General features: G+C 40.0%; 1 protein-coding gene across 9 annotated transcripts in view; it reads left to right on the top strand.

Annotated features, from left to right (window-relative positions):
* The window catches only part of NAV3 (neuron navigator 3), a 431,035-nt gene that overhangs the window by 338,025 nt on the left and 72,016 nt on the right, over positions 1-20,994 (top strand). The gene's annotated exons all lie outside the window — the stretch shown is intronic.

Here is a 20,994-nt window from a genome sequence, read left to right as displayed (position 1 = left end):
ACTGATTACTCTGGGAAGAAAACAGATCCATAGTCTGTCTCTAATTAAACCTTTAATTTCGCAGCAAGATTTTGACCATTCACTAAGTTACTCTGGGTTTAATTGTGTGAATAATTTGTGTGAATGTGCTCGTTGTGACCGTATATATATTTGATTTTGGGAATCAGGGAATATACCATACTCCTTAGGTCAGCTTTCCCCAAAACTGGTGCCCTCTGGATGCTTTGGGCAGAATAGACTGTGGTAAGAGATGATGGGAGCTTTACTCATCTGTCAAAGTTAGCCTGCAGGGTAGAAGTGGAGATGTCTCCCTCCAGCCTGTGTTGGTGCTAAACCCAAATACTCAGGTAGGCACAGCTGAGTCAGATTGAATCTGCCCAGTGTTGCCCACCCAGGTTTCAGTAAGACATTACAGGTCTGCTGCCTCACCCAGGATCCAATTGTGAATGAGCATAGGCCCCTTGTGAACCAATCTGCAATTTAAAGGCCTACTTCCAAGCAGGAGGGCATGGCGACACTAACCAGGGTCTTGCTAATTCTAATACAGTGGTACCTCGGTTTATGAACTTAATCCGTTCCGGAAGTCCATTCTTAAACCAAAGCCATTCTTAAACCGAGGGGCTTTCCCTAATGAGGCCTCCCACCACTGGTGCCCTTCCACTATTAGGCTTCTGTTTGTAAACTGAGGTAAAGTTTGCTAACCGGGACACTACTTCCGGTATTGCGGAGTTCATATACTGAATATTTTGTAAACAGGGCTGTTCTTAAACCGAGGTACCACTGTACTCTACAATTCTATGATTCTATGATTCTCCAGAGGCTGAGGTATAAGGGGTTGTGCCAAAGGCTTAATATAAAGTTGGATTTTGAGGATTTGAAGTCAGAAGTAAGACAAGTAGCATCGCACAGAAGTTCTGGAAGGCAGTTTAAGGCATGAGGTCTAAAAAGAGCAAAATAGTGGAAACAAAATACTTTTGGGTGGCTGAAGATGGTCATGGGCAGGTGTGTACTGTGATATAAGAGCAGAGGCAGGAGAAAAGCCATGGAGGACTTTGAATGCAAGAAGGAAGACAGATTACCACTAGTCAATCTGACAACTAATTTTGAGTTCAGACATGGATGAGGGAGTGTGATGAGTGGTGGTGATGATTAATATGAAGATGATATTTGAAAACTCAAAAACAACAGCAGAATGGGGACTAGGGCAAGAATGAACAAACATGGAAGGAATGAGCAAACAAGAAAAGAACTTTCAGTCCCAGAAGCTTGGTATAATCGTAGATCAACTTGTCAGACCATGATGATCTAGTCAAAGAAGAAAAACCACAGGTCACAGCAGAGAACATAACTTGCTGTTTATGGCTGCAAAGAGAACGCTGTTGTATGTTAACCTCTTTCTTTGAAGAGCTTTCTTTCATTCTTATCTGACACTTTCTGTTTTGTAAATCTAAATTATGTCACATCTAAGCTCCTTTTGATCTGTGGAGCAGAAGACGAGCCTCCCTCTTCAATAGGTTCTCATAACAGAGGTTTTTTCAGTCTTACCACCCTTGTTTTCAGTCCCTTGAGCCAAGTTTCTTTTAATAACAAATGTTTGCTACAATAAAGCTTGCAGTTTGTTCCCTTTTGAAGTTTCAGCCTTAATCACAACTGTATCTAATTGTTAAAACATGCAACTTCCCATATCCCCTGCTTGCTGTACATAAACAAACAATCTTGTCACAATAATGTAAGCGGGCTCAGATGCATAAAATTAACAATAAATTTTACAAAAGCTTCTTTGTACTAGTAGGTAAATACTCTTGGTATTTAATGCTACTAAATGGATAAGTTTATCTCTAGGAAAAAGCTCTTTGAAAAAGAAATCATTAAATAACTTTGGGTGATTGAAACTTGCACAGAAGAGCAAACATGACTCATATTGGTTCTAATGGTAGTATTATGGAGAGCAACTGCCTTTGATCTGGGGCACACTGTGACATAGATTGGATAGATGCAAGGGCTAAATAGCCACTTTAGATTATGTGATTCTGTTTAACATTATGCAGGTATTGTGACTGTGCACCTAAGCAGTTAAATATTTTTAGTCACTTTGGAACAATTATACCTGGGAACATTTTTCAAGCTGAAACCATAATATAAAATGGTTGGCTACACTAGATACTGCTGAGTGGGTAAATTCATTAAAGCAAAAATTGCTTTATTGGATTTTAAAGGAACGTGTAGCTTTGAAAATAATTGCACTGCCTTGGGATGAATAATAATTGATGGAGCAGGTATTTGCCATTCCTCGTGGTGTTTTATCCAGAAATATGCCTTAAAAGTCTTAGAACTTTTTGCTAAACATAGTCCTCAATTTTAAAGAGGCATACCCTATTTGCTTGCACATGAGATAAACTGTTGGCCCAGTGGCAAATTGTCCAGGAGGGGTGAGAATGAAAAAATTGCAAAGATGAAAGACAGCAGAGATATTTTGTGGATTATTTATTAATGGTTTCTTTAAATATCCTAGGAATAGATATTTTGCACCAGTCTGAATAAAGAGTATTTAAACACAGCACTGCCTGTGGAAGGCTTTTGCAACCTTCGTATGTTAGGCAGGAGAGCAACTAGCTGGCTTGATGATAAAACCTAATTTAGTACATTCAGAGCTTATGAATCTAGACTTAACAATACTTGCTGATTAGTTAAATAGATGACAGCAGCTCTGGTTTTTCACTTAGTGCAAACATTACTGAGAGATGCAATAGAGGTTTGTTCACAGAGAGCTGTTTTATGTCACTTGCTGGTAAAGCGTCCAGGAGAAGCTTTGGCCAGTCTAACCCTGCCACACACAGTTGGGAGGTACTGCAGGCAGACTTGGAATACCTATACCAAGCTTTCTAGTGTCCTGTAGATCCTCCATGTTGAGTTCATAGGAAAATTATGCCCAAGTCAGACTGGATGTGTAATAGTTTTTCAGGAATCTACGTACTCACACTGACATTTGCAGGGCTGTTCATATGGCTGCTATAAAATATTTTGGAGCATATATGTATGTGTAACAGCTTAGGACCAGGCTACTTAAATATATTCTCATCCCGTATGTACCCAAGTGATTACTGTGTTCTGCGGGACCCTGCAGATACCATCCTATCAGGAAGTCCATTCCTCATGATGTCATAATTGGGTCTAACCAACGGAACGCCCTCCATTATATCAGAAAGATACCTTCTCTGTTGTCTTTTTGGCCTCTGCGCTTTCAACAAGAAACCAAGCCTTACGAGGTATTGTTGAGGTAGTTGGGCATGTTTAGCCTGGTGAAGAGAAAATTGAGAGGTGATGTGATAGCCAGATTATCTGAAGGGCTGTCACATAGAGCAGGTTTGTTTTTCTGCTGTTCCAGAGGGTGGGGCACAGATCAATGGATTCAAATTAGAAGAAAGGAAATTCTAACTAAACATTAGAAAAACTTTCTGCTGGTAAAAGCTGCTTGGCAGTAGAAACGACTACCTCAGAGGGTGGTGGACTGAATCTTTCATTGGAGGCCTTTAAACAGAGATTGGATGGCCTTCCGTCAAAGATTTTTGCTGTGATTCCTGCTTTTCAGGGAACTAGGTAGCCTTTAGCATCACTTCCAGCTCTAGAATTCTATGATCCTACAGACCCTTCTATGTGGATTTCTTCATTCCAGTTCGTACTGGTATTGGATTAGAAGTGACAATATTTGTGTGTTTGTGTGTGTGTTTATATATGTAAAACAGTTTTATTATATTGTGAATGACTTTTGGGTGCCTCATGGAAAGCAATTTGCAAATAAAATAACTAAACAAATAAATAATTTGGACCATGTAAACTAACAGCAACGTTAATTGGAAGAAGACTGTACTTACTGCAAGAGAAACGCACCACTGATACCTTCAAGCAGATTTTAAGAAACTTAAAAATAATGATACAAATAGCCTGCTGTTGGTTTTTAAACAGTACGTGTCTCATCTGCTATGAAATCTCAACAACTATTTGTAGTTACAGCAGTCACAGCATGAAATGATGTACTTCTATCAAGCATAGTATCAGAGCAATGAATTGCCTTCAGCAATGTTTTGAAAAGGCTTTCTTTTAGGGAAAGTATAGTATGCCTGGGAGGAAATTACTTAAAGGGAATTCAGAGCTTCTTAATGGTTGAGAATGTTTCTTCCTCTTTCTCTTCTATTAAAGGTTACATTTCTTGCATTACATGAATGTTGTACGTGATCTGACTCTTTGTATGTTGTACATGATCTGACTCTTCTGATGGCAAAAGCGTCTTTGAATTGATGATAGATTCTAAGTGGCTTCCTACCACTTTGAATGAAAATAGCTATTTCCTTCTTGTTTGGAACGCCTCCTTTGTTTTTAGGCAAAGAAACACTTTTAAAGTTAATGATAAATCAATGCTGTCAGGAAAAAGATTTGGTGAAGGAAGCAGGAATTAATGTGATACTGTAACTGAACTTGTAAAATGTACACTTAAAAATGCAAGAGCACACTGAAGTTTCTAATGAAATCGTTGTTCAACCTCTCTGGTAAACAGCAGTCCCATGTGTCTTTGGGGACCAAGGTCATTGTGCCTAGTGCACTCCAGTTTTTTTGCGGGAGAGAGGGGAGGGTTAAGCTTATTATTGTTTTAGTTGCCTTGGTGTAGATAAACAGGGAAAGTGTAACTGCTGTGATTATACTGGATCTTTCAGTGGTTTAGTAGTTCAACAGTATATGAACCATGGTACCCTTCTGGGATTACTAAGTACTGTTTTGCTGTGATTCTGGCCCTCCCTCATGGGCAAAGTCCCAGAAGGTGTTGCTAGGGCCTGCTGCTCCACACTGTGGATTTTGGTATATGGGATGATGCCACAGGGTTCCAGTCTCCTTACTACCTACCTGAAGCCTCTTTAATCATAGGCTGATGGGAATAATTTCAGACAACTTACGTTTACACATGTAACTGGGATATGAAAGATCCCATGAGGACTTGAGAGCATGTATGCAATGTTTCTGTATAAGTCAGGGATGAATACATACTGGGAAACAAGTTGCCAGCAGTGACCAGTGTAAATTCTGTATAGCTGAATATCACCTTGGCAGTTTCTCTTTGCCATTGAAAAGTGTCCATATTGTGTTCTAATACTTCATTGTATTATTATAATATTTTAATCCTGCCCTTCCTTCAAAGAGCTCAGAGTGCCGTTCATGCCTCTCTTCCCACCTCCATTTTTTTCAGCTCTGTGGCGTAGGCCAGATTGAGAGATTGTTACTGGCCCAAGGTCACCCAGTTAGCTTCATGGCTGATTGGGGATTTGAACCTAGTTCCCTCTAGTTATGGTACCACCAATACTCTAGCCACTTTGCTACACTGGATCTCTACTTTTTTCAAAGTGCATTTATTCATTTATTGGCTAACACTTTCTAGCACTGCTTTTTCTTTGGAATATTTACTGAATCTCTTTGTTATTCTCTCATGGATAGTGTTAGTTGATTATTTTTGAAGTGTCCTTATCTTCTGCTTGCATGAGTTGATTGACTGTGTATTATTAATTGGCTGCCACTATCCCATGCTCCATTGAGAATACTAAAGTTCTAATCTCTGATCTTTAAACAGTTTCTTATAATGTCATTTTGAAGCTCTCTTGCTTCCTGCATTTTTAAAATGGAAACAAATATCTTCTCGAAATAAGGCACAGTGTCTGGTTCCTCATCTTTGTCGTACACAAGTCAAAACTGAGCATTTTAATATTGTTCAGCCTCTCATCAAGTTTGAGCTGGTTTTGCCTGAGACTGAGTGCCTATTAAGAAATCATGAATAGTAAGGAAATAGAGGGTAGGCGGTAAAAAGATGGAGAGGGCTCAGTAGAACTCACTTTTTTATCTTTCTCTTTGGTATCACCCACTCTATTTAAAAGAGAGCAGTTTCATTTTCCAGAGGGCTGGCAGTGCAGCAAGGATTTTAAATAACAGGATTTGCATGCCCGCATGTGCTGCCAGCCATCTGTAAAATACAGCTTTTTAAATTTGTGTTTTTATTTCGCAAAAGGGGCCACTGAGAATGTGCGGTCATTATATGACCAGCCACCCCTGGCCATTGCTGTGGCATTTGGCATGTGGGAAGCAACAACTCAAGTTCTGTAGCCTATCAGCTATGCATGAAACATTTTACATCTGTATGAAATATTTACATAAGCTCCACAATGTCAATATGCATCCTGATCTAAGCAAAATGTTAAGCAGAAATGACCTTAACAAATGGAGCAACAATGTACAGTGGTGCCCCCTAAGACGAATGCCTCGCAAGATGAAAAACTCGCTAGATGAAAGGGTTTTGCGTTTTTTGAGCTGCTTCGCAAGACAAATTTCCCTATGGGCTTGCTTCGTAAGACGAAAACGTCTTGCAAGTTTATTTCCTTTTTCTTAACACCGTTAATACAGTTGCGACTTGACTTCGAGGAGCAACTCATAGAACGCGGTGTGGTAGCCTTTTTTGAGGTTTTTGAAGACTTTGGTGATTTTTGAAGCTTTTCCAAAACTTTCCCGACACCGTGCTTCGCAAGACGAAAAATTCGCTAGACGAAAAAACTCGCGGAACGAATTAATTTCGTCTTGCGAGGCACCACTGTAACTGCGTTTTATAGCATATCAACAAGGAACCATGGCAAGCCTGTCTTGAAAGCTGGTGCATGGACAATGCCACTACACACTCAGAAAACGAAGTGGAAAAAGTGTACCATAGTGAATTAAGCAGTATAAAAATGTTAATATTAGGATAATACTGCTATATTAATGCTTGCTGTATGATTAATTAAGTAAATCCGCTCTTGATGGTTTTGTTCAGAGTTCCTAATTGTTATAACAAATATGGAGTGTTTGCTTGGCAAGAGGATCTCATATATCTTAAGTAGCCAGAGTATTATACTTTAATTATATAATGATCATACCACTGTGATGTTTCTGCTACCATTTAATTAAAAGAGCAGTTATTCCATGACGAATGAGTACTCTGGCATTAGTTTGATTTTATTTGTTCGATTTTGTTTTATCATTTTTGTTTAATTTACATTTCCTCTGGCCTATGAAACAATGGATGTTTTAATGTATCAGAAATTAAAAAACACCTATGTGCCAGACACTACATGACTTTTAGCAGGAACTCATGGTTTGTGACTGAGACCTAGCTTAGTGAACTACCTGGGAACACCACTGGTGAAGGGTCATAAAGCCCTCATAAAGATGGAATAGAGGAAGCAGCATTGGTCTCTTTGATTGGCAGGCAATATGAAGCCCCCGGTTTGGTCAAACCTGGCTGGCAGCCACCTGACCTAGATTTTAGTATCACCGCTCACAATTCCAGCTTTATCAGCTCTGCTAAATTATTTATTATTTCTGGTTTTGATAGCCAGAGGTGTACATAGACTCCCTTGTGCCCCTGGCAAGGAGATGTATCAGCACCCTGCCATCTCCAGGGGGAAAAAACCCATGACATAATTCATTTACCAAATGACTCTTAAACTAAGAAGTAAATCACACTCAATTCAGTGGTGCTTACTCTCAGGAAAGTGGGTACACAGGACTGCAGCCTAAATCTGGCAAGCCAGAGGCAAGAACTTCTGACAATACCTCACTTGCCTTTTCATTACTTCTGAGAATGCACCACCAGAAAGGCACTGGTTTTGGAGGTTGCACCTCAGTGCACACCTTATTCAAAAGTAAGCCCCATTTTAGTCAATGGCCCTTGCTGTCTGGTAAACATGCTGCGGTGCACAAGCTGAAAGTTGGTCAAGGCAGGAAAGAACCCAGGGAAAAGTGACTCGGCTGTGGTAAATTGAGAGCCTAGCTTGACATATCTCAGTCACCACATCTGCTGAAAGGCTGCCTCATGGCAAGCTGGGGGAGTGGAGGGTGGAGAGCCATGTTAGGATGGAAGGCCAAGCAGTGCCATCCTTAAGGGGAGCCCTGCTGCACAAACTATCATTGCTTGGGAAGGGGGTTCCACATGCCAGTGTCTGGATTCCCCTGAGGCGCTGAGAGAGGCACAATTTTTGCTCTCCCCGCCTGCACCCTTGGTGGCAGCCAACCCCAAGATATGCCCCTGTTGATGGCACAGTGTGTGGCTCTTGAATTCTTCCTCAACATCAGTCACTGTTCTGTACTCTTCTAGCCTCCATTCCAATATAAAATCTCTTTAGCTGCCAAGACTTATCCTTTCTCTGCCTTACATTAGTTCTGTGCTCCCCAAGCAAGACCATACTTTCATGCAATTTGCCGGGAAAAGCCAAAATTAAAATGCATGCAAACTGTCCATAAAGAATAGAGCTCACACCTATTTTGTATTTGGGAATGTGTTTCCATAAAGCTCCAAGCCCTACTGCGGCATCCATTTAATGGTTCCAACAACTGCAGCTCAACAGGAAATCGCCCTAAAAGTATATTCTCACTTGTCGGCATAATGTTGTGATATATTGTGATAATGAAGAACTCTGAAATGCAAAAGCAGCATTCTGAATTAAAACAAATTGCTTCTTGTTTAATCTAGATCTCTGCATCATGATTTGACTTTGCAAATGCTAATGTCAGCTTTGTTGGTTTTCTCTTAACATTTCCAGCAACTTGATTTCCACAGCTTGCACAGGCAGTTTGGAAATTAAAAAGACCATGTCCAAGATAGCTATCGCAGAATGCAGTCAAAGCGTACATGAGTCACAAACAAAGCAAAATAACGGCGGATTAAGTGTAAGAAATATGAACAGACTGAGGAAGACATTCCTCAGAAATGAAATGTGAATATAAAAGTAGATCCCTGCGTAATTGGAAATAGTGGTAAGATTCAAAATACTGTATTCAGTATAAATATTTAGCATAAATTATACTAAATGCATTATATCCACACTGATTTCAGATTGCTTTAAGAAAATATTAGATTTAGGTCTACTGTCCTCTCCCCACTTAAACCCATGCTAGCAAGACAGAGGGGAAATGGCTGTTGGATTTCCTCGCAGATATTCATGAAGCACCTGCACTTGTTTTTCAGGTAGGATAAGGGGGAATAGATGTGAAAGGGGAAAAGAACTTAAGTTGGATTCTCCAAATATGAAAGCACAGGTGTTGTGAATCAATATGCTGTTTGTCGGAAGCTTCTCTAATGATTTAACACAAAAGGGGAATCAACAGCTGGAAGCAACTGCAGTGCCAAGGAGCATAGCTGCTCTGGAAACAGGCAGTGTCAAAACACACCTCTGCTACAGCAATGCTGTCACCTCATGTTCACCCAGAAATCTCAGCACAGGCTTTTTCTAATAGCGCTGAAGGAAAATTTTCAGCGGCAAACATGTCATCTGTGACATAAATTCGACAGAGGTCACTGAGGAATTCTTTTTATATCAGTGGGAAGCATTGCTTGAAAGCAGACAGGGCTTCCCATGGCTATGTATTTGCATTTTGTTTACAGTTGTGTGCATGCATATATAGCGTCTTATCTCTAACTCTAAATATCCAATAAAATTATATTGTTCTTTCCATAACTGTTCAGATACGGTTTCCTGAAAAATACTGCAGAGGGTCTAAACCCTCCCGCCCGGCCCCATTACACTTATTTGCAGAATTGAAAAATAACTGGGGCAACATGGAAAGGAAATGATAGCTTTTCAAAATAAGTACTAAAATGTCATTCCCCCCCCCCCCAATCTAAAAGAAAGCTGGGCAATAAGAAAATAAGTGCTGAATCATTATTAATGGTGTTTTTGCTCCCAGCACGCTATTAATGTATCACTATTATAATTGGAATAGTCTCACATCTTAATGTCAAAAAAATCCAATAACATTTTAAAATTGAAAAATGAATGCATTTGATAAGAACATAATGTTTAGATTCATTTTCTCCATTTTCAGTATGGTTTTTCAACTTATACTACCACATGCAAGTCACTAATTCTAATGCAGCCAATGTTAGGTTATTCATTGAGATGACAACAGTGCTAATGAAATACATTTTGCATTAATGGCTCAATTATAACACCAAAGATCACTTTGTTCCTGTTAAAACCACTGGCCCCCCCCCCACTGCAAATAGAGGCAAATAGTGAATTAGGGCTATACAATGGATTAAAATAAGAAAAAGCAGGCTATTCAACAATTTGGGAAATTACAGCTGTATTATATGATTTGGTCTCATGTGAATGTTAAGCTTTATGCAACATTTATATGTGGCTATATATTAGATTTATCTCCTCTCCTGGTTTTATCCTACATATAGGTTGCAATTATCCCCTAATGGATCCTTATTATATATAGCAGTGGATGGACGTCCGATTCATTAGTCTTCTGTAAACTGACTATGTTCCCTCTTTCCTATCATTTTACTCTTCACTGAAAAATTCTGTAATGGGTTGACACATGTACAGTTTGCTTTTGCTGCAGCTTTTCATTTCATGCATTAATTTACAATAACTTTTGCCATCCATATCATGTGCATGGGCGTTTAATCATGGTGCAAGTTTCTGAAACATGCAAAAAAATAATAATCTGTTCCTTTTGTCAGTGCAAGGAACCCAATTTTTCATTGGAGCTCCAGTTCATTTAAATTTATATTGCAGTGAACAACTGACTGCTATTGGGACTATAACAGAGGCCTTAAAAGAACAAACCAGAGAGGGGAGGAAAAGATAGAGATGGATGGATGTGTCAATTTCAGTTTCTCCCCCCCCCCCACCTCCCAGTTTTAAGTTCAGTTCTCCGTTCATTTTGCATCAGTTTCCACATCAGTACAGGTGCAGTACGAAGGCATGACTTCTTACAAACAGAGAGTAGACACTGCATGACATTTCACAGACAGAATTCACATGTACGGGTAAGGCGACCCCTTAAGTAAACTGGTCTCAAGCCTTTAGAGATGATTTGGGCAGACACAAAGATTAAATACATAATAGTGTGGTACTTACCATACTTTTCTGTGTATAAGACTATATTTTTTTCTTTAAAAATCATGCTAAAAAGTTGTTGTCGTCTTATACATGGCTAGTGCATAGCGTGGACGTTTGATTGGTTGCTGCCATGGCTCTCAGCGGCTATTGTGCGTGTTATTGGTGGCTGCGTCAATGGGTGGTGTTGATTGGCTGACGCTCCGGCAGTTGGGCGGGTGATTGGTGATGGGACAGATGGGAGGCGGATTTTGTAATGTGTGGGGGTGAGCGGTTTTTAGCAATCCCCCCTTTAAAAAGCTCAATACCCCTGGGTAATCTCCCCCCAAAAAGCTTGACCACTCTGTGCCATCTCCCCCCCATTTTCTTCAATTTCAGTCCCCATAAATAGGGGGTGTCTTATAGATGGAAAAGTATGGTAGTTATCATTCAACTTAGCAGCAAAGTAGAATTGCTTACTTCTGTGCCTTGTATACGTCAAAGATGAGCAAAAATTGAATACATGACAGCATGCCATTTTTTTCCAGCATCAAGGTGCAGTTGTGGGGAAAATGGCACTCTCTAGCTATCACTGCCTAGTTACCAATTGTTGCTATGCTTCACTCAGCATGCTTACCTGAAAGGTGAGGCTGAAAGTGAACAACTGAAGGAAGGAGGGAGCAGAAAAACTACAAAAAATAATTGTCTGTTTGAACTAGGAAAATGGGAAGCTGCCTTATACCAAATCAGATCATTGGTGCATCCAACTCATGGCCATCTGTACAACTGGCAGCCCCTCTCCAGGATTTCGGGCAGGACTCATCTCCCTTGAGATGACCAGGGCCTAATCTGGGAGCTTTTTCATGCAAAGCAGATGCTCTACCACTGGCAATAATATTCCTGCAAAAATCCCTCACTGGGCTCAACAGTGAAGAGTGCTCCACATTTAATATACCTTGCAGTGCATTTACAAGCTAGCCTATATATGTATGTGTGTGTTTTAGCTGAAGGGGGGGGAACAAGCTTCATTAAGCAGCGCCTTTTTAGTAAAAATCTTCACTCTTTTTCAAGTTCAATCATTTCAGGGAGATAAAACTAAAATATGTGAAAGGATAGAGATATAGTAGTCTGGTAGCTTCCTCCTCCACAAACCCTGGTAATAAAAACAAACAAACAGGAAAATCGAAATACTATCAAGGGATAATTTATACGGGGATGCCTGAGTTGGGCAGAATCTTAAACGCTTTTCCTGTGCTCTGAAAGAACCTATGATATGTGATGTAATTGATTTTTATAGCTCCTTCCCCAGAAAGCTGTATGGTGTTTGATGTTCCTGAAAGTTAGGTCATCTAAAAGATACTGCATGCCCATCTGGATCTCAGGTAGGAGCCCCCGACCTAGGCACTGATCATTCAAAAATCAATGTATATTTCCAATGGAAGTGAAGACAGCCAATTATGTATATAGATGGAAGGACATTTACAACAGGCATAAGCAAACTTGGCCCTTCAGATGTTTTGGGACTACAACTCCCATCATCCCTAGCTAACAGGACCAGTGGTCAGGGATGATGGGAATTGTAGTCCTAAACATCTGGAGGGCCAGGTTTGCCTATGCCTGATTTACAATATCATTAACACAGCCACTTTTAAAATCATACGATCAAGGTGGCAAAAGTGATCCCCGCCCCGTTAGGTTTCAATATGGTTATGTATAGAAAAGGTTTAAGTAAATGATTCTGAAATAGATTATGATTAAATATGTTTAACATTTAGATTTAGAGGGGGAATTAGCTATTCTTGGAGATGTAGTGCTTGATTTCCTTTTTCCATATTATATTCATGAGACTTTTTTTTGCAGACAGTGGCAGCTTTAATCAGTCTCTAGTATCCAACTGATAAAGTGATTTCCTTGGCTGCGTACTATCTGTTTTTTGTACAGCTCTGACCTTTGCACGTTAGATTGTTGCTGCTCTCAAGTGAGCTTTATACCATGCACACAGTTTCTTGCTCTCTTGGTTTAATTTATTATCTTCATCAAAATGCAGTGGCAATATTAAGTTCAGTCGTAGCGTTTGCTACATTCGTTAAACTTAGTGTTATCTGCTGCCTACCCAAACCATCGCATTATCCTTTGCCACTCATAATTTCCCAAAGTTTAAAATTTAGATTACAGTTAATTGAACAATTATAGCTGCCCTCCTTGGAAATAGACACTTCCCAGCTCTAGCCAAAGGGCAGTATCAGGTATCCCCAAAGCTACCTCCATGTGTCCAGGAAGGAAATATGGGAGGTTAATGGAGATAACCGGAAGAGCAAAATTGTGTTGATCCAACCTGCAACCTTTTTTGAAATGAGCAGTTTTTACATAGAACAATTGAATAATTTCTCATGGATTACATTCAACAATCAACAAACCAACTGGGGGGGGGGCAGTTGCCATTCCTACTCCCTTTCCCTATATTTGCCACTGTCTTGTTTCACCCTTGACCATTTTGAAAGCTCTGAACGGAGAAGATGCACAATTGCCGTTGCCAAGCAACCTTAATGACACTATTTTGTGCACCTCCAGATGGTGCAGTCCTGTACATCTCTGCTCAGAAGTAAGCTCCATTGAATTTCTGGGAAAGTGTGCTCGCTGCATATATGACTGTCCATATATAAAGAAGAGGAGTGGTGTGCTGAGCTGGAGCCCTAGCAAGGATAATTTCTTGCCCAGGGGGAACTATTTTGACATGTTTATGTGCATGTGTTTGTGTGCACGCTTTATATAGAAGAAGTGTTAAGGTAATGGGGTAATGTGATCTTTGTCATGCAATGTGGTCCTCTGAGATGGTCAGGAGCATCAAACCAGGAGGGCTAGGACACTTGAGCAACAGCAGGAGCTAAGTCCACTATGTAGTAAAACAAGGCACGGAGGCAGCAGCTGCAGAACAATGTCATAAATTGCAATAAAGCTGGATATTGGAGCAAAAGATCTGAGCCTCCAGGCGTGGTAATGAAATAAGAGCCCATTGAAGCGAGAGCATCTTTGTACATCTTTTGCCCCAGTTGAGGCCTGGAGTACCCAGGAGCCCAGAGGCTAATTCCTGAACCCTGCCTACCCGCACCTGAATGAAATACCTGGAAGGAACAGGATTCTATACTCTCAACATCAGATCCATCTCAGCCTCCTTGTGCTAAGGAAGTAGATATAAAGCTAAACACCTGGTCCAAATCGGATGGACACAAGGGCCAAATCTCTTCTGTGCACAAGAAATCTCTCCAGCCGTTCCGATGATTGTTACTCCCATCCTTTGCACAAAGCAGCCAGTTTTGCACCCTAATGTGAGTTTCTCTTGCCCTCTCCCAGGAACAGGTTTCTGTGACTGTGGCATGAAATCCAAAAAGGGCTTGTCAACACTTCCATTTATCCCATGCCTAGAAAGCATGGGTTTGAGCTGTTTTCCCCTTGCCTTGCTACTTTCCAAGGGAAAATGCATTCTTTAGTGCTAAATCAGAGCAAACGTCAGTCTGGGAAAGCAGCGGGGAGAGAGGAAGTATGGATGAGCCCTTAAAATTTGTTTCATGAGCATATGCCCGTCCCTGGATAGGGGTATGTGTTTTGCATGAGGCTGTGCACCTTTCCTTTCTTACATTAGCCCTACATAGCTGTAGTAAGCTTCCATGGACCCAGACTATGCACATGTGTCTTAAGGCTGTGCTGTTGTGCTGAGAGGGAATAAGCAAGAGAGAATACAAAATCAACTTTCTGTTTTAGTGAAAGCAACCATTTTACACAAGGAGATTTCTGCTCATGTGATTTTGATGGTTACTTATAGACGAAGTTTGATGTGTAAATTGTTCACATGTATCATTTTTGCCCCTCTGGATGCGAGCAATTAAGTTTTTCAGAAGACTTTCATAGAATTATCCAGTGAACCATTTGCTGGTATGAAAACACACACACACACACACACACACACACACACACACACTCACTCTTACTTCCAGAAAGTTTACATATCTTCTCTACAGAGTATTTTGATCCTCATAGCAATTATACTCACCTTCTCGAAATATATCTTGTTACAGTACACTACACAGATTTTAAAGAACAGATTTCTTAAAATAAGAAATAGAAAATACTGTAAGTATGGCTGTTAAAAGAAGAATTCAGTAATAAAATTATAAAAGGCATAGCCTGAAGAAATGTATTGCTTATCATCATTTAACCACATTAATATCTGGTTTCAATTATACCATGGTTTAATCTTTTGTACATAGATAATTCTGTGAATGCTTAATAGGGAATTTAACCAATGACAGAGTTATGGACAGAGCCTATGTACTGTATCAGAATGGGCAACTTGTAGCCCCAATACTTCTCAGTCATTCAGCAAACCCAAGAACTGAATCCAGTTGTCAGAAGGTTTGTCATGCATGGCCAGCAGCCGAGTTGCTAACTGCCCAGAAATATGTTCTAGCTGGCCAAATTTTTGCTTTGGGACCAGTTCCCAATAGTAGCATAGACCCCACCCAGCATAATGAGCAACCCCTGGCCTCCTGACAAGCAGCAAGGCTGGCTTACCACATTTTGAAATAATGCACATTACAATTTAAAGAATGTCTGCATGTCTGCTACATTCGGTCTCTAAAATTATCCCCGTATCACTGGTTGATAGAAGCAAGGGCCATGGCTGTTTGTTTACTCACTAGTTATCAAAAATGGTGTGCACCTAGGGAAATAGACAAATTTTGCTCTCAACCTGCCCCAAACTGATGGGCTCTGTCCCAAGAGTGGCAAGATATCTGGGCTTTTTTGCCTCTTGTATAGTGGATTGGCTCAGGGATCCACCCACACAGGTTCCAGGTTTTAAAATTTATTTCCATAGCAGGCAGTCCTAGTAAATAGGCATTATATCTGTTTTCCACAAACTGCTCACAGAGCTTTAAGTCAGGGCAGTTAAGCCTGCATACAGGATTGTCTTATGCAAGCATATATTTTTGATTCATATCCCTCCTCTAAACACCACAGAGAAGCATGAAACAAAGTGCAATTAAAATACAGTAATCATTTAAATAGGATAATACGATGAAAAAAGGAGAGGACATTTATATCACTACACAAAAACTTTAATATTTCATAAATAGGAAGAGAAAGTAAGCAAATAAAATATATATCCAATATATATGGAGTATTGCTGCCTTCGTTTTTAAGCTCTTGCACAGACAGTTTTTGGTAAACCAACAAATAGGTGCTTAGTTAAGTATTAAATGGGAAGAAGCAGAAAGTTATTTTACTTAATAACTGAAAACAAAGAATCAAGGTGACTTGCTCATTTGTGAGCTCCCGCATTTTGGCCTAAATTTAACTTGTGTTAATTAACTTGTCAGCACCTGTGTGTGAAAAATGTAAACACTCTCTTGGCTGCAAGCTGTATGTTTTGCAACTAAACAAAAAGCATCTGAGCAGTAATTTTAGCTGAAGTGTTGTTCCTGTGGGTTATTAATACATCACTGTAATTTCTTGATGGAATTTCTTGATGGAATTCTTCCATTGTGTTTAACTTTGTGTATATGTGTGCTTGTGGTCTTCCATGGGCATCTGTATGGTTGGCCAATGTAAGAACAGAGTGCTAGACTAGGGGGAATCGTGACCTGATCCAGCAGGTCTCTTCCTTTTGTGTGTGTGTGTGTGTGTGTGTGTGTGTGTGTGTGTGTGTGTGTGATACATATCTAGAGCTAAACATTTTTGAAATCCACTTAAATGTTATGCCACTAATCTGTTTTGAATATGATGAAGGATAATGAACAACATATTGTTTGCCACTTTTTAATATTTGAGAATCTAGGGGCAGTCTGTTTCATTTTGACTTTGTTACCAATCCAACAGATAACTTTGTCAGATACCTGTAATACTCCAGTTGTACTCTTATTTCAAACAGAAATCAAAGTTAAAAAGTTTGACTCCCAATTAAAATTGAATCAGCAGATTAGTTGCTCCCGTGCTGCTCTTGCAGAATATATATCTTATTTCAGGCAGAGAATTTTAAACCCTGGTTCTACATATTTGTTTACTACATGTGGTGACTCAGAAATAGTTGAGGGGATAATTTCATGTGTAAAACAAGTTGCCCTTTTATTGAATGGTAAAATGCCTCATTTTATTTTGTTGTATGTTTCCATTTTTCCTAAACCTACAGGGAAAGGTACCTTAAAGAGTAATAGATAGTGGTGGTTCCATTTGTTTATTCCTATTTTTTTTCCTAGCCACATACAATTTAGCTGTGAAAATGGTGATGAAATATATTCTATGACCCTGAAGTTATAGGGAATTTATGCTTCAGTGGTTGCCATGCTTGAAAATGACAGGTAATGCATTACGCTTGCTGTGGAAAGGAAGGTAAAGTATGAGTCTAACGGCCTTCATAGGCATTTACCTATGAAGATAGAATAGCTGTTATAAACTTCTAGAAGGATTCATTGTGTAGTCTGACTTGTACAGACAGCGGCTTCATTTTTATGTAGTCTGTGCCATCTTGAATCTGACTAGACAGGGGTAGTGCTGCTGCTTTATGACTCATTATCCGCCATGCCCAGGACTGAACACAAAAATGGTTGATGGATCGAACTTGGTGTCATGGTGATGAAGGCAGCCTTCGCAATTGATGTTTAATGGTATATTACAGAGAGGTTTTCTCAGTAAAATGCTCCAATTATTTTCTTATCTGTCTACCTTAACGAGCTAGAAATAATTCATAAGGAAGTTAGTGAATCAGTTATAAAGTCCTTTTCCTGCCCTAATTCAGCTCGATGGCTAAATTTAGGTTGTTATTTAATGAGCAAAGCTGCTTATGAGGCCAGACTCCCAAGATTCTTCACCTTACTATTGATCCGTAAAAGAACACATTTACCTCTGTCAATTGTGTACTGTATAGTTCTAGAATGGCAAAACCGCTTAACACCTGACCTTCAAAACTTGTAGGTGTTTATCTTAAAGGTGTTTTCACACGTGATGGTAAAAAAAAAGCCTATTCATATCTAGATAAATGTGCCACTTGAAAATACTAGCTCAGGATAGAAGGTGGGGGAAAAGCTAATTTAAAATCAGCCTCACTTATAAAGTGGGAAAATGGGAAAAGGTGATTTAAAGTACACGAGGAACCTTTTCGTCTGTGGATTCAGAATTCTTCCCCCTATCTGCTACTTCTCTCCCTTCCCTAAACTGTAGTCCATTTCCTAAAACAGGGATGACATGGCTAACCCTTTTTGGGCTGAGGGCCACAAAGATCCAGGGCAAACCTTTTGGGAGCCACATGTCAAAAGTGGGTGTGGCTGGAGTGTAAAGCTAGGTGTGGCCAAAGTTTAAAAGTGAGCATAACCAAAGCCAAAATTCCTCTCTCCCTTATTTATTGATTCAATATGTTATCAATAATTAAATTTACTGAGCTATATGCACTCCACCCCTTATTCTGTTAAATCCTTCTGCTGTTCCATTTTAGATTCCCACACTCCCTTCCCTCCTTATTCCATGTTAAATCAACTCATTTGTGCCCAATAATTGGGGGTGGGGGTGATGGTGGGGAAGGAATGGAGCAACGGGTATTTCTTCACTTCCTACCTGCAAATGAAAGGAGACAGTTTCCTCCAATCTCCTCCACTGAAAAAAACCCTCAGATTGTCAAAGACAGGTGGAGTTTTCCTGGCGAGCTGTCCCTCCCCTAGAAAAACTCTCCTCATTATTACTTGATAGACAATTCCACTGCATTGCTCCAGAAGCACCTACTACTGTGCTATTCAAGGCAGAAAGCCACAGTGAATCAGGACAGAAAGCAAAAGCTTTGCTATTCACCATTGTCTGTTGAGCAAGGTGTTGGAGAGGTCCACATCACCAACGTTGCTCTAGTCTTGAGTGGAGAGGTTAGAAAACTCTTTGCTCACACTAGCACCCTGAGAGGGCTCAACAGACCACCTGCTGCTCAGCATCACCTCCTGCTCACATTTGTACCAGTGCAGCAGTTATATTGTTGGGGGGCATCAGTAGTTGCTTCATGCACAGATATGGCCCGTGGATTAGCCCACCCCCTGGTCTTAAAATGCAGTTATCCCTCTTCCAGGCTCCATTACCAGAGGTCAGCACAGCTGTAAAGAAATCAGCTATAGGGAGGTTTCCTGCCGAGGAAGACGTAGGAAGACTTGCCTGTGTGTGTGTTTTATACTTTTAAATTGCACCCTGCCCCTGCTTTACATGTGACTGCTCAAATTCACATCTCCCTCCATGCAGTTTGGCCCATCAGATGAGCATGAAGTGCTTGAATTGAACTTCTGATGACCTAACCCAGTGATAAGTTCATTGCATGAGTTTCAGAGAAAGCCGATTAAATCTAGCAAATATAGCAAACAAAATTAATGGCACTCTCTAATTTGAGATAATTATTTTATCTCGCAGGCAGTTGCTTAGGGAAATTCTTATTTAAGATAATGGCATGTTTCCGATTACACATGGACATTATCATTGATACGGCAGCAGTGAAGAGTCTAAACATTTAGTGTAAAAAATCATGAAGTTGCTTTGATTTTTTTTTTAAAACAGCAGTTGTTAAACATTCCTCAAATGATTGAGTTTCAGCCTGCAGAAGTCTTTCTAATCGCTCAGCTCCATCATGTCTGGCCACCTCACACCTCACCCCACCAGCTTCTTTTAATAGATTGGGGAGGGTGTACTGTTCATGCAACAGCTGTGAGATGAAGCAACAGCTGCATTTGCTTACACATCAAGAAGTGTCACAGAAAAAGCTAATGTGGTACACTCAAGTGAAAAACAGCTTTTCATAGTGTGGTGGCTCTCTTTCTTGATGTGGGAGTCTGCAGATGGTAAAACGCCTGCCATGACTGTGCAAATCAACTAAAAATCTGGCTGACCCAACTCCATTTATCTAGCAGCTCAATATCTACTTTTAATGGTCACCTCTTACTTAAACTAAAACTTGGACACAGCCCAGAATTGTTTTTGAAGTGTGCTACTGAATTATTATTATTATGGGGATGTCTACAGAGAGTATGGAAAGCCTGGATACAAATACTCTCAGATCCTCTCAAAACTGAGTACTAAAGATAATTAATGCCTTAATAGGTGGTTTTGAACCTGGGGCAGAAAGTAATCAATAAGGGACAAGGGAATTGCTCAGCTTCAGTCCTGCAGCCAAAGTACTGTTGCAATTTATTCATTCAATTTATGTCCTACCACATGCTATAAAATACAAAAAAAGCACCTCAGGGTAACTCACAACAAATAAATGTGAGATTTCAAAGCAATCTTGGTGGCTCCTGTTTGGCAAACATCTGAGGAATTTTGAAGAAAGCAATAGGAATCTCATGAAAAGTAGCAAATTTCTGATAGGGAAATTTCTGCTTATCTGGGATGGACAGAGCAGGGGCTGGTTGTCACTCTCCGGTGTAGTTGGCAGCCTTTACTACATCAATCGGTCACAAGCTGTGCAGGCTTGCTGAAAACGTGCAATGGATTTACATCAAGGATCTGCATCCAATCATTGCTCCCTGACACACGTCCACTGCATACAGTATCCTCCCATTTTTGCAATCATGCTTTCCTCCTTCAGGCATTGTTGGTGTTGGCTAGACAGGGTGGACAAACTTCAAACCTAATCTGAGATCTAAAGCACGAATCGGGCTTGACAGTTGGTTAGAGTACATCCAAAAGAAATATTTCTTTTCTTTTTCCCGGGAAACCCGTAGAAGTGCTTCAAGCTTAATAATAAAACTAAAGCCAGGAATTCAGGCCGGTGTAATGAATTTCACTTGGCAGTGTTCCAAAGGTGATTGCAACGAACCATGAAGCAACCAGCTCTAACAACATATATATATACCTGGCCCTGCTAAAAATTGAAATTGCATTTTTTGAATGGCTTCCTGATGGAGTTGCTATCAAGGCATATATTTTTTTAGCAAGAAATGAATGGTTAATTAAAAATACCTAGAAAATGATACAATGTCATGTTTAATTTCTAAGGTATTGTTTAATTTCTAACCTCTTTTTTTGGTGGTGGTGGGGAAATGGTGAACTAGCTGATTTCTATTTGCATTTTCTCATCAAG

The sequence above is a fragment of the Podarcis bocagei genome, assembly GCF_964188305.1.
Source record: "Podarcis bocagei genome assembly, chromosome: 10".
NCBI lineage: Eukaryota > Metazoa > Chordata > Lepidosauria > Squamata > Lacertidae > Podarcis > Podarcis bocagei.
This window is presented reverse-complemented; position numbering and strand designations above follow the sequence as displayed.